The sequence below is a fragment of the Cupressus sempervirens genome, chromosome 7 (genome assembly GCF_028749045.1).
Source record: "Cupressus sempervirens isolate cs-2001-9-10 chromosome 7, ASM2874904v1, whole genome shotgun sequence".
In the NCBI taxonomy this organism is placed as follows: Eukaryota; Viridiplantae; Streptophyta; class Pinopsida; order Cupressales; family Cupressaceae; genus Cupressus; species Cupressus sempervirens.
In genome coordinates, this window is record NC_143124.1 from 231,347,119 (window position 1) to 231,361,429 (window position 14,311).

Consider the following 14,311-nt stretch of genomic DNA (forward strand, 5'->3'; position numbering starts at 1 on the left):
GATGAAAATCTTATTGAATTAGATGGGTTTAAAAACCTATTGTAAATCCTTTAACAGGGTGACACTTCTTGTAAAGTGTTGGTAAATTCTCTAACCAGGTCACTATTGACATAGTGTAAAGCCTTTAATAGGGCAGACCATCAAAAGTGATGGAACAAATATTGTTGCAGTGATTTTGTGGGTGTCATCCCCACCCCAATTTTACCTTCTTATTCTTGGAGGGTTTTTGGGTTATCAAATTCCTAGTGTCATGTGTTGATGCATGCTTTTATTCCATGTTTTCTTATATGTTTTGATGCATGCACTTTACTTTCAGTTATGCATTAAAGATGGTTTAAAAGGATAAAAATTAGTTACTTCTAATTCACCCCTCCTCCCACCGCCCCTGCCCCTCCTCTTCTTAGAAGTCTACTTTCTATTTTGAACATTCCAACAATTAGGATTAGAGCTCTGGTTCTCACAAGGAGAAGCCTAAAAAATTAGAGAAAAAGATCAAAAGATGGAAGTCTTCAAACTTGGGAAGATCATAGACAATTAAGTGATTGATGTGCATCTCGCTCTACAAAAGCTGGAGGAAGCTAGAGAGGAACTGAAAAAATCCTTGAAAAGAAGAAAGGACATAGCTATAGCTGAAAATGACATAGATTACAAGGAGATTGACACCACACAAGTGTTTTCCAATGGAGATTCAAAGAAATTTGATGCAACAATAGAAAAATTGATGGAGAAAAATAGAGCTCAAGTAGAAGAGATAAGATCTCTTAAAATGGAACAAGATTCACAAGCCATGATGCTATGTGAAATAACTAAACAAAAGAAAAGAGAAATTGAGGATAGAACCATGCTTGAGGATGAAAAAAGAAACCTTGCAAATAGACTTGAGGAGAAGTCCATAGAACTTAAAAGGATTTCCAACATGCAGTTGGATAAACTTAGCTAGATGATGAATGCTCATCATGAGCTAAACATGAAGGACATTGAGATCTCTACTCTTAAAATGCAAAATGAACAATTGTAAAATGATTTGAAAAGAGAAAAAGAGATATTAAAGAGCTTCAACAAGTCAAGTGAAGCCATCAAGCACTTTGAGTAGTTACTTAAATCACCAAGATTCAGCAATGACACTTAAGGAGTAGGATTCACCAGTACTGAAGAAGGTGAAACATCAAGGAGTGCTAAGAAAAGGAGTGACAAAGGTAAGAATTCTGAACCTACTTGTCATTTCTATGGTAAAAAAGGGCACACTGCTAATGTTTTTAGGAGTAGGAAGACCAATCAATAGGACACACCCAAAAGCAAAGGTTATTGTCACAAGTTTAGCATGCAAGGACACCTAACACATGATTGTAGAAACAAAGCCATAAAGACACCAAGATTTAATGGTCACTGCTACAACTATAAAAAGTATGGACATAGAGCTTTTGAGTGTAGATCAAAGCCTATGTGGACACCTAATCAGCCTGTAAGGAGAAACAACTATGTGCACCACTACAACTGGGATTATAATACAAGGAAAAGTTGTCACTACTATCAAGAATATGGTCATGTTCCTCAAAACTGCATAAGAACACATTTTAGAGGGAACTATAATAGGTGGTTAAGTCAAACCACATGTTTTAGTTGCTTGAAGACTGGACATGTCAGTAGATATTGTTGAACAAAGGCCAAGGCTCCCAAGTTATAAGTCAACAAGGGTAAAGAAAAATTTGATGTGGAACACATCAAGGTAGAAATGAAAAAGACATGGCAAAGAAGAGATGGACCAAGCACATCCAATGGAGAGGTCATTTCACCCAAGATATCAAGTGATAACACTTCATCCAGTTAAGCACAAGACAAGCGCATGGGGCTAATATATATAAAGATATATAATGGATCAGCCCAAAAAAACAAAGAAGTGTTGCAAAGAAGAGATCAACATCAAAAAAGGTGCTAAGAAAAAACTTGAAAATTTTGTAGAAGATGCTGAGTTGCCTTTGGATGTCGAGTGAAACTCCAATATAAGCCGAGTTGGAAAGTCTAGTTGATGCCGAGTGAGATATGTTAGTGGTTTCCAAGTGAATAGAAAACAATGGATGTTGAGTTTACAATTGTAAGCACTATGCAATAAATGCTAGGTTTTGAACCTAATAAAGTTGAAAATCACTCATTTTTAAGTCATTAGAACACAAAGAGAAAAGAAAAGAATAGCGAAGAACCAATCAAGAAGTGATTTAATAAAGATTTGCATGAATCCAAATAGCAATTCAACTTGAACTCTTCGATTCAAAGGTATTTCATCAAGTGCCGAGCTACGTAGTATTTAAAAGTTTATTCAAAATTTAAACTCTAGCTCAATCAAGATGGCATCTAGGTCTAAAACCAAAAAAGGAAAGGAAAGTCACGAAGTTAAACATGTTAGTAATGAGGTTAAGCAACTAGAATCTAAACCCATTCCTAAGGTTGCATACAAAATGACCCAGCCCGTGCTTTGTCAGTCATTCTAGACACAGTAGTTATGGTCCAAGATATCAAGAAATGTTATAACTATATGATTGGAGTCATAGGTGACCTAGAATTTTTAATGCCTTTGATAAGCTGTGTGACAAGGGAGTATTGAAGGATGAGTTCTCAGTGGTCGAGAAGAACGGTTAAACTAATGCCCTAGTTTTTTCCATTATATTTAAGACTGAATGGATTTGCATTGTGCTAAGTTGAATTCATGATGGATCATTTTGGTGAGAAACATGACTAGTGAAGATCACAAAGAAAATAGTTCATAGGGTTACTGGATTTCCAACCCTAGATCAGCCTAAGACCCTAAGAAGTGACAAAAGGGAGGCTATAGAGAAAAATAATAGTGCCAAATAGAACAACAGGGGAATGACCATTGACACCATCATTGAACCCTTACTTGATTTTGTTGTTAGAGTTATATCCCACAAATTTTATCAATCTAGCAGACTGAACAATGTGTCATGCATAGCAGTAGATGTTGTATACAAACTAGTGAAGAAGGACCACACTTATGATCTAGCAGAGCTTATGCTTTAATAGATTAATGAAAATTTGGGAGCCATAAGGAAATCTAAAGGAGCTTAATGAAAATTTGGATTAGTGTTGGTATGTATATTCTTCTATGTCATGAAAGAATTTCCTTTAGTAGGAAAGGTGAATTGGGATCCTAACAAGACAATTGTCACACAAATCAATGAGTATATTGAGCAAATGGGTGACAATTTTGATGTTCAGATGATAAGCTACTTTGAGTACTTCAAGAAGTCCATGAAACAAAGGATGAGGATACCAGTACTCTTTGGAAGATCATGTAGACTCACTACTCTGAAAAATAACTCTGCCACATGAACAACATCACTAGTCTTTTTGCATGGAATGAAATTTGCTATCTTTGAAAACTTGTCAACTACCACAAGAATAGAATCATACCCTTGCCAAGTCCTTGATAATCCAAGAATGAAATCCATTCTAACATCCTCCCATGACTACCCTAGTATAGGTAATGGTTAATATAACCTTGTAGTCTTCTTCACTCCTTTTGCCATCTCACAATTTTTTACAACTCTATAAAAACTTCTTCACATCTTGGTATAACTATGGCTAGTAATAATTTTTAGCAACTAAAGAAATCGTCTTATCTCTCCCAAGATGTTGAGTCAATCCTCCACTATGCTTCTCATTGATTAGATTCTCTCTCGTAGAACTTTTGGGAATGCATAACTATCTTCCTTTTAACATCATACCATCTTGGATTATAAATTCCAAGAACTTTGTCCTATCAAGTGTAATAGGTTCTGCACAAGCCTTCTAAGCTTCACCAAAATTAGAATCCTCTGAATACAAATTATTGAGTTCTTATAACCCATCCACCTTAATATGCATCTCTGTTAGAAAAAGTTATCTTCTATTAAGAGCATCTGCAACTCTGTTAGACTTTGCACTCCTATGTTTTAAAAAAAATGCATAATTCTACAAAAAATCAACCTACATCAAATGCCTCTAGTTTAATTTTCCTTGACTATTCAAATATTTCAAAGTTGGATGATCAGTATACAAAACAAACTCCCTAAGAAGAAGATAGTGTCTCCACTTCTTCAATACATGAACTATAGCATTAAATTCTTGATCATAAATAGATTAGTTTCTTTTGACATCATTCAACTTCTAACTAAAATAAGCAACAATTATACCTTGTTAGCTCAAACTAGCTCCTATTGTAGTACTGCTAGGATCATAATCTACTTGAAACATTTTGCCAAAATTTGGAAATCCTACAATAGGTTGCTATATAAGTTTTTGTTTCAACAAATTGAAAATCTTACTTGCTCCTACAGTCCACTTAAATTAATTTCAATCCCCTCTCATTTTTTCAATAAAGGGTCCACAAATATTGCTAAAACCTCTTATGAACTTTCTGTAAAAACTAGTTAGTCCATGAAAATATCTTACCTTAGTAGCACTCTTTGGAGTAGGTCATTCAAGATTAGCCTTTTTAATGTCCCTTTTTTGGACTATTATTAATTTACTTTACAATTTTTATGAGGTTGATAGTTTCATCTCTGATCTCCCTTAATCTGTCTTCCATTCTCCTATTTATAGACATCATTACTAGTGAATGGTCGTATCCCTTTAGATAATAATTAATCAAGTTACTATTGTTAAGATTTAATTAACTCATATTCTAGAATGTATATTATATCTAATATCAATAATATTTATAATTTTAAAACACATTAGTATTTATCTTATATTTTTTTGATATTTTAATTATTGTTTTATTGAGTCCATTATATAATATACCTATTATATTAATAATGTAGATAGATAATATAATTTCATTATCTATTTGATATATTATGATGTTAACTTTATTAATTTTATTATTATTATTAGACATATCATAAGAATATTGGATTAGTAAATATATATTATGAAATTATTATATTAATAAATAATGATAAATTATCATTATACATATTTTAAGATTTAAATATATCCAATTGTATATATTAAAGATACTTAATATTATTTATTTTGATTGGTAATAGTTTTTTTATATTAATTAAGAAAATAAGTACAATACATCATCAAAATGAATAAGTCCATCTATCATCTACCTATGCTACTCTTCAGCCTTACATTGGACTTCCCTCCCCTTTTAGCTTATTTTCATCTATAAGCTATTCCTCTATTCTAGACATTACTATTTAAAGTTTTACAATCTTCAAAATAGCCTGGAAATACATATTAAGAAAAAAAAAACTATGAGCTCCTATGTAATAAGAAAATTTGAGCTATGTGGCATTCTATGCAGCATTATCATCTTTCTTCAATTCTATCTTAGCAAATCTCAAACCTAGTTTGCATTTACATTTGCTTTGCTAACTAGATTTTTCTTTTCCCTTTCTTGTCTATAATTCTTGTCACTCCAAGAAACAAAATGTTCTAACTGCTTCTTAGCATCGCTTCATTGTTGTCCACAAAACTGTGTCTTTATTTTCCCTAGTACCTTCGCTCTTAGTCTCCACTCGATTTGACTGGTGTTACCTCAATACTAGTGGGTTAGTGATGGTTTGTAGGCACTACACTAGTAGCCCTTTCATGGTTTTGTGTGAGTCGAAGAGGTGGTTGTTACCTTTGATCGCCTATCAAGATGCATCACCCTCCCTATAGTTGAGTGTCTTGCATCATTTACAACAAGTTAGTGGGTATTTTAAATCTAAATTATATTATTCACCCCCAAAGTGAGAAGCATTTACTAATCCCATGTGTAACGTGAGTGGACATTGAATGATAGTCTTGTCAATAGCATAAGGACGCCTCAAAGTTGTGTTGGAGTTGTTGTCTAGGCAACACAATTTGGGATTCTAGCAAACAATAAGTAATGGGATATTTTTCTAGTTCAAAACTAACTATTCTATGCTCAAATAAGTTTAAATGTTGCAGGTTCTCAAATTTTGGATGCTCATTTGTGAACAAACAAAAGATTGCTCATATGCTTAGAACCTCACAAGAGGGGGTCCAAAATGTTTATCTTTTTGGACCGATGAGGCTTACACTTCTACATTAGATGTACCTTTCATTGTGACATATAACGGTGCACAACATGGACCCACTGCATGCAAGGTTTTCACCATCAAGAGATCTTTTTGGTTTAATTCTTACCTACTTAGAAGGAGCTTCACTTGGTTTCAGAAGCACTACAATAGATACAAGGTGAAGTTCCTTGTTTGGGGTTTCTTCTTTCCCATAGCATGATCGAGTGATCTTGCATTCCATGATATCCAGTAATCAAAACCCTAGACCTAAATTTTTTTACAACTCTAGACTATCTTTGATAACATAGGATGTGTTGAGATTTCTTCCTAAGTTGATCATCATTTTTTGTTGTTGGCTGACATACTTATTAATGATGAAAGTAGGCAAAATTCCCTTTTTACCTTCTCATTTCTATGTATAACTGATACATTTTAAGTTTTCCAAAGAAGTGGAGTGCTCTTATCAATTGGTGGGTGTCTCAAGAAGATGGTAGAGATTTGACTAGGAAAAGCATGTGAAGATAACCATTTGAATCAAATTTCCCTCAAGAATTCCCCTTCTTCCTTTCCCCACTTCTTTCTACCCCTTCCATGGATTTGATGTAAACTTATTTTATCCATGAGTGGTCCTGCATGTAGATAGTAGTAGATGGTAATAGTTAAGGTGACATGTGAGTTAGTTAGGGTTGGAAGTTGTTTTCTCGCCCTAGATATAAACACTTGCCTATAAATAAGAGATAGATTGACTTTATTAGGGTCAGTGAAGTTAATGATTTTATCCTCCATACTATTGTAACACACTACATGATGAATGAAAGATATATCATCTTTTTTGGAAATTCTTTGTCTCACCCAGTATGTTTTGGTATTTATAAGTTGTGTTTTGAGTAAAGGAATCTTAAAGTGCTTGCTATGCAATTCATTTGTCTTCAAAAATAGTGATATCTTTCTATTTTGTTTCTATTATTTTCCTTGTCTTGGATAAACTAAATGACTTTTTGTACTTTAGTACTAGTTTCATTTGCAACACTTATATGTGTTAGATTGATTGATTGAGCACATGTTTAAATAGTTCTATCATTCAAGCATGTATTCTTAATAATAATAGTGTAAAAATAGACTATAGGTAGATTGTATCTCTAACTCTTTAGGATCCTTACTTTCTTTGTTGTTCTTGGTTCCCTCCTAAGATATTTGACCAACTCTATTTAGTAATCCAATGCTTGACCAAATGAGAAGAAAAATGGTGAATCCATTACCCAACCTAGGTATGTGTAGGATCATGGTGTGCCAAAAAGTGGCAATATGAAAAAGTTGTAGTTTTAAAATGTCTAAAAGTGTTTGAAAATCCATTCTACATTTTTTCCCATCTATCTTGATACTAAAGAAAAAAGGTAGTACCTTAGTCAAAGAAGATATGAGGCTACTTGATTTGATCTATGGCCCAATAGGAGTACCAAAAGCATAGTTATTTATTGCTCTCTTTGGGTACTAGTGGTCAGTTGACATGACGTCTTTCAATACTTTTCCAATTTCTACTTGTGATGCTAGCCAAGATGCTTTCTTATAATTTGAAATCTATCTGACCCTTCAAATGAGAATAGATGACCTTGCCGTCGAAAAAAATCTTTTAGGGCTACAAAAATCCTATACAGTGGGAGTTTGTTATTTTATAAAATGACTATTAACTTTATTTTATTAAAAAATAATAATAATATATTGTCCAAAAAAATGGGTGGGTGAGAAAAGCAAAATTCAAAGCTCAAGTGAGATTGAGTTTAATTAGGAAAGAAATAATTCAGAATTGGAGTTTATTAGGGATGAATTTGATCAAAATGAATCAACAATTTTTTAAAGTTATGAGAGATATTCATAAGGAGGTTAAGAAGAATGTAATTAAATGTTATAAACATTCTACTAGATTATTTATGTCTAGGGCCATGTTCATGTAGAAGTCTATGATCTTAATGGGAGGTAGAAGGAAATGGCACTTTAGTAGTTATACAAGTAGTCATGACTACTATATTTAGAAGCATAAAAAAATGGATAGGTTCAAGCATCACTTTATTAATTTGCACCTAGATCTATATAATGACATTATAGAAAAGCATAACTATAAGCATTTAATAATTATTTCAACAATATTAATAATGAAAATAACAAAAAAAGGTCCAAATACTAAAAGGATATTCATTTGAAATCACACTAGTTCTAGATAAATTTGAAAGTGAAGTATCATCAATCTTCTAGCAAAATCATATGCCTTAAAAATTGGGTAGCCTTAATCCCCTTAAAGAAGTCCTTCCTTGACTTTGGTACAAACAAAAAACATACATGATAGTCTTAGGTTGTTCACAAAATGGAGTGTAGGTGTAAATAATATATTGATCAAAGATGTCCGAATCAAGTTGAAGATCTTGATAAAGAATTTACCAAAGTAATGAATCTTTAAGTTATGAATCGCTGACTAAATAGTCTAAAATCCACAACGTAATTACCCAAAGAGGAATAGAGGTGTTTTCTTGGAATTAAAATTATACCAAATGATAAAAGAATTTTCACTTGTTAAAGTAAACATGCATAAGATATATTGAAGATAGTTAGAATGATAATTTACAATCCAACATCTATTATGTAGCAACAAACACAAAACTCAATAGAAAAGATAAAGAGTCTAAGTTTGATTTTTAAAAAATTAAAATTAAAATATTGTTGAAAGTTTCATGTATCTCACTACAACTATGTAAAATATTATGCATGGAGCTACAATGTTCATTACATATATTGTACTTCATTACATGATTATAACTTTCATTGCATATATTGTACTTTTTGACATGAACCTACATTGCAATTTAAGGCTAAGAATACTTTATGATTATTGATTTTGCTCAACTCTTTACTTTCATTTATCAAAACAGATTTATGTTACTAATATAGTCAATATAGTCAACGCATTTATCTGTTATATGATTAAATAATACATCATATGCTATTTTGTTATTCAATACTTATAGTTGTATACAAGACAAAATTGATGCTTGGTGCAAAGCACAAGAATAATTATTTAGTTTTACTGTTCATATTTAGTTAAACTAAACAGAAATTCAATTTTTACTAACTTCATAATGTTTTTTACAATATGATTTAATTGTATGACATATAACATTTATACACTTAAATAAATACAACTACACTTTAATAACAAGGAAAAAATATACATAAGGTGTGAATAAAATGCCTCTTATCTATCAAACATTAATTAATTAAATCTAATTTGTATCTATTTTATAGGTTTCACAAAAGAAAATCGAACCAAAACAAATCTACTCGAGTATTGAGAATACATACAAATATACAATTAGCTCGAAGCATGCGGGTGTCTGACATGGTTTTGTATCACAGGTATAAATAATCTGTTCACTTCCAATGAAATGCACATATTCATATTGCAAGACATAGTAATGATAAGACTCGTAAACACAAATTTTCAAACCTTATGAATCACTGAGAGTGGTTTTCCTTCGTTGCTCGTAGCCATATCTTTCTCCGACTCATCCTTGTCAGCCGTATCTTTCTTAGCCATATCCTCATGGCGATCGCAGTAAAAGAATGCAAGCCACTTGCGTACGGACAAGCGCACCAGGTCCAAAAGGCCCTATCTTTCTAGTGTCATCCACACCCACTCCCCCACGAGCTCAGGAAGGAAAAGAAGTAGACCATTCAAATGGTTAAATCTGGCCTTCTTCACGCAGAACTTTCCAACCATGTAGAAAAAGGTGAAATTACCACAACCACATATGATCAAGCAGGCCCCAAGAATGAACCAAGCCAGCTTGTGAGCCTTGCGGTCAAGCATTGCGTACATTGCAGCCATGAAGCCATAGGCCGTAAAGGCAAACGTGGCACAAACCAAAAGGTTGGTAGCACAGAGGAACAGTATCTTATTTCCCGTTGTGATAGGGGTATTCATCTGCCACATCAGCACCACGAAGAGCGACAGAAAAAATGCAACACAGTAAAAAATGAGAAAAAGCTTAAATGAGTCTAATCCCAGCAGAATTGGTGCACCCAAGTTCTTATCTGACTCTCCTTTTTCTACCTTCATCACGAAACTTCCCGGAATAGTGAAAGCCGCCGTAGAAGACATTGTTGCTAACAGAACTGCCACCACTAACTCTACGTTGCGCCTGTCGTCAAATGTTTTGTCCACCGTCTTTATTGCAACCTCATGTTTCTCCGCGCTCACCTTTGGAGCGCTGTACAAGAAAGGCTTGCGCTTCGAAGGATAACTAGGCAACACTACAATTATCTTGTCAGATTCGTGATACTGTGTGTTCTCTCTCACAATGTCCAGGGCCGTTAAGCCTTCCTTATTTAGGGCAAATTTGTTTATTCCCCCCGATCCGCAGCAACGAGCTCACCATCTACAAAATGCACACATAGATTCAGTTCATTGGAAATGGTAATCCATTAAAAACAGTAATGCTTAAGGATTTAAACTTTTCCCTTGCTGGGTATTTTCAAAGGAAATACTTTCATTAACTTCACTTTATGGTTACCTATTTCAATAGTTCACGAGATCTGGCCAAGAAATCTTACACAAACCCAAATCGAGTTCTCGTACATTGTTTCTTCAAGGAAATAAACCAAAGTTTTGTTTCCTAAGAAACTTACATTGAAGCTTTTTTTCCTTGCTGCAATATGCAGAGGCATGTCTCCTTCACTTATCTTTGAAAAACGATCTGTTTCTCCAGCCGCATCTTTTTCTCTACTTTGGGGGGGCTTTTCCTCTGGAGGCTTGTCAAGTCCCCTGTTCACCAAGTCTAATAAAAACACTTTTTTACTCAAGTATTCAACAATTCTGACTTGGCTAACTTGGGCAGCTAAATGCAGTACGTTCACTCCACAACTGTTCGGTATTTCAACAGCGTCTGGCCGCCACTTTATCAACTCTTGGACTGCTTCCAGATGCCCCAGTTTCGCCACCATACAAAGCGGTGTTTCTTTGTTGTCATTAAGAAAGTAACACAGTTGGGGTACTTTAGTCTCTATTAACTGCTTTATTATATACACATCGTTCCTGGCAACAGATATATGCAAGGCTGTATTTCCATGTTTATATTTCTCTTGGATTAAATCATTTGCATCTAGCAACTTTAGAATCCGGTCCACCAGATCAGTAAAAGAGACACCCTACAACATTACCTTAAGTTTGGGAAGCTCTTGTTAAAGAATGGCTAAAGCTAAAGAATGCCTAGTTTACCCTTTGCTCAAGCGATAAAAACCTCAACTAAAGACTCAAAATCGTGAACATAGGGAAAATAAAGCCATGAAGTACCATATGTATAATGTATAAAACAGCTACCAACAGTGAAGAAATCAAAGCTGAAAATAATAATAAGATCAATAGAATAAAACAACTGTAAAAAAAAGACAGCCGTGCTTAACTCATTTCAAGTGAAGAAAGTTTGGGACATGGAATGATATTTATTTGGCGAAAAGTTTGATAGTTGTTTAAATAAGAAATCACTGATCGTCTGAGGGCATTGTTGCATCAATCTTAAGGAAGATTTTTTTTAATAGTATATTATAAAGAACAATCTGTAAATGAGTGTATAGACATTTTATAATAATAGGAGACTACCCGGTCTTACATCTTTCTTATGGGGTTTAAGTCCTCTCTTTTCAACTAAAGGGTATACATTGTTTTCCCTCTCAGAATTTAACCTTGTAACCGATCTTTAAAAACACAAGTCCTCCATTACTAACAAACTAGGACTATACTATCATCCACGCAAATAAAAACATAATTTTTTCAAAACACTCACTTAAATCTCCTCTGTTTATTGCAACATAAACAGGTTCTCTCGTCCAGAGTCTTTTGCAGAAGCCTCGGCGTTTTCCCTTTACATAGCTGCTTCACTGTGATTAAATCGCCGCTTTCGCAGGCTTTGAAGAGAGGCGTCTCCTTATTCTTGTTTAAGACATCCACACCACTTTGTTCTTGTTAGAGCAGATGCTTTACCACATGAGGAAAGCCTCCCTGAGCAGCCAAGTGCAATGCAGCATTCCCTTGAGCATTTGTAGCTCTTACAAGCAGAGAATTGAGTCGCGGGAGCTGTTGAACGAATGATAGATTTCCCACAGCGGCAGCTAAATGGAGAAGGGTGTTTTCCCCTCCAAGTGTTCTACTTTTGAGAACCTTTTCTGCAAGTTGGGCATCCGCTATCTTTATTTTCGGACTCAGTGAGGCGTTGTACGCCTCATGATCGATTCCCTCGTTGAGCTGCTCAATATCAGTCGCCATGGCAATCTCTTCAGATTTCTGTGCTCTTGCCTTCACTACTCGTCTTTATAATGTTGTTAAACAATTTGATTTAGGAAAATGGGCATACCCTTCAATGAGAGGTCGAAGAAAAAGTACTTTGAAGAGATTCCATCGACACTTCCAGAATAAGTGACAATGCGAGTCTCGTGTGTTATCAAAGAATGCTTTAATTTAGTTAAAGAGACTTGAAGTGACTTCCACTACATTTGTTTGGTTGAACTCACAAACTTTTCTTTAGATGGAATCAGATACAATATTTAACGTGGATTGAGGGTAACTAAGGCCTTGAATCAGAACAAATCACTAGTACATACGGAGGCATTTAAAGACATTGTTTAAAGACAAAATTATTATTTTAATTATCTTAAATAGAAAATAGTAACATATTTTTATTGTCTTTGATTAAAGTTGAAGACAAAAGCACCGTGCATTTTCGATGAAGGAAATACGAAGAATATGAAAGCGGGAAACAAATTTGTGCACGAAATGTAGGAGATTTCGAGTAATTTTTTTGGCTCATCCATGCACTTTCGATTAAGCAGTATGAGGAAGATAAGGCAGGAATTTGTAGAGAAACTGTAGGAGATTTAGCATAAATATTTTGGGTCAATCTTCTAACTCTATTTTGGGTTGTTTTCTAACTCTGTTTATGTTACAAAATGCATTAGGGTAGGCATTGTTGGCTCTGCATGCTTTAGTAGGTAACATTCTATGCATCTGTGTATTAGATAAAAATACAAAGTAATTTTTTGTGTTTGATTGGCATTATTTCTATAGTAGGGGTTTTAGCTAAGTTTTTTTTAGCTTTCATTTGTGCTCTAGCCCGTGGGAGTTTTGGAAGATTTATTCGGAACCTCCACTACTAATGGCTACCTTACCCTAAGACACGATTTAGGAGATTTCTCCTCTAAAAGGTATTTATTCATATAATGAACTACGCCTCTAGTTATCAAACTAGATTATAGGTTTGAAGAAATGAACCTCAACCTAGATTTGTAACATATCATTGCTTGTGTGTTGTTTTATGAAAGAAAGGAGACTTGCACAAGTTGAACAATAATACCCAAAAAGAAAAACCCTAAACGCTTATAGAGATAAAAATTTCGTATTGTGGCCAATACATAATTCTATATTGATGATATATTCCCCAGACGCCAATGAAATGATCAAGTTGCACATGGACAAATCGAAGAAGCTGGATGAAGAAAACAAGGTAAGTTTGATCTCTCTGCCTATTTTCAAAATGGTCTTAGATGGCAAGATATTCCAGAGGTGGGAAATTATATTGGTCTAGTGATTATTAAAAGGTCACCTGTGCATGGCCGAGGTCTGTTTGCTACCAAGGATGTTGAGATCTGAGATACTCTGCTTGTGTGAGTAGACTCTATACGAGGCCGGGGGCCTTCCATATGGAAGAGAGCCCTATCAGTCATGAGGTTCAATCTCTTCATCAAGACACACACGACTGCGAAGAAGGTGTGCGACATATATACGATAAGTGATTTTTTATTTTCAAACAAAATTTGTTAATAATGTGGTGTGGCAAGACATCCTGTGGTACTTTTGAAGACATTTTCAGCCAAGGGTTTACCTTGCCTTCTTTCTGAGAACCCACGAGCTATGGTGAGGAGGCAATAGTTAGGCCGATATTTTTGTGTTGCAAAATGCTACCAGTTATACATGGCAGATCCCTATTTTTTGTTTGTTTTGGTAATCAACTATTGTTAGTTTTGAGGGTTAAGCCATAAATAGTGATTAATAATTTTATTTAGAGCCAATAACATTGCTGCATTTTCCTTCTAAGATATTTATCTTCTATGTTTTCTAAGGAAACATTATCGATCTTTAATTATTATCTGTGTAAAATGCTTGCTGTCACATTTTCATTGGCCAAAGTAGAGGCTTCACATATTTCTATGTGAGAGAAGAAGTGATTATCAGCCAA

At 34.2% G+C, this 14,311-nt stretch overlaps 1 pseudogene; it reads right to left on the reverse strand.

Moving 5' to 3' along the window:
• Positions 1 to 9,525: 9,525 nt before the first annotated feature.
• Positions 9,526 to 12,345, reverse strand: LOC149546353 (protein ACCELERATED CELL DEATH 6-like; annotated as a pseudogene).
• Positions 12,346 to 14,311: the final 1,966 nt, after the last annotated feature.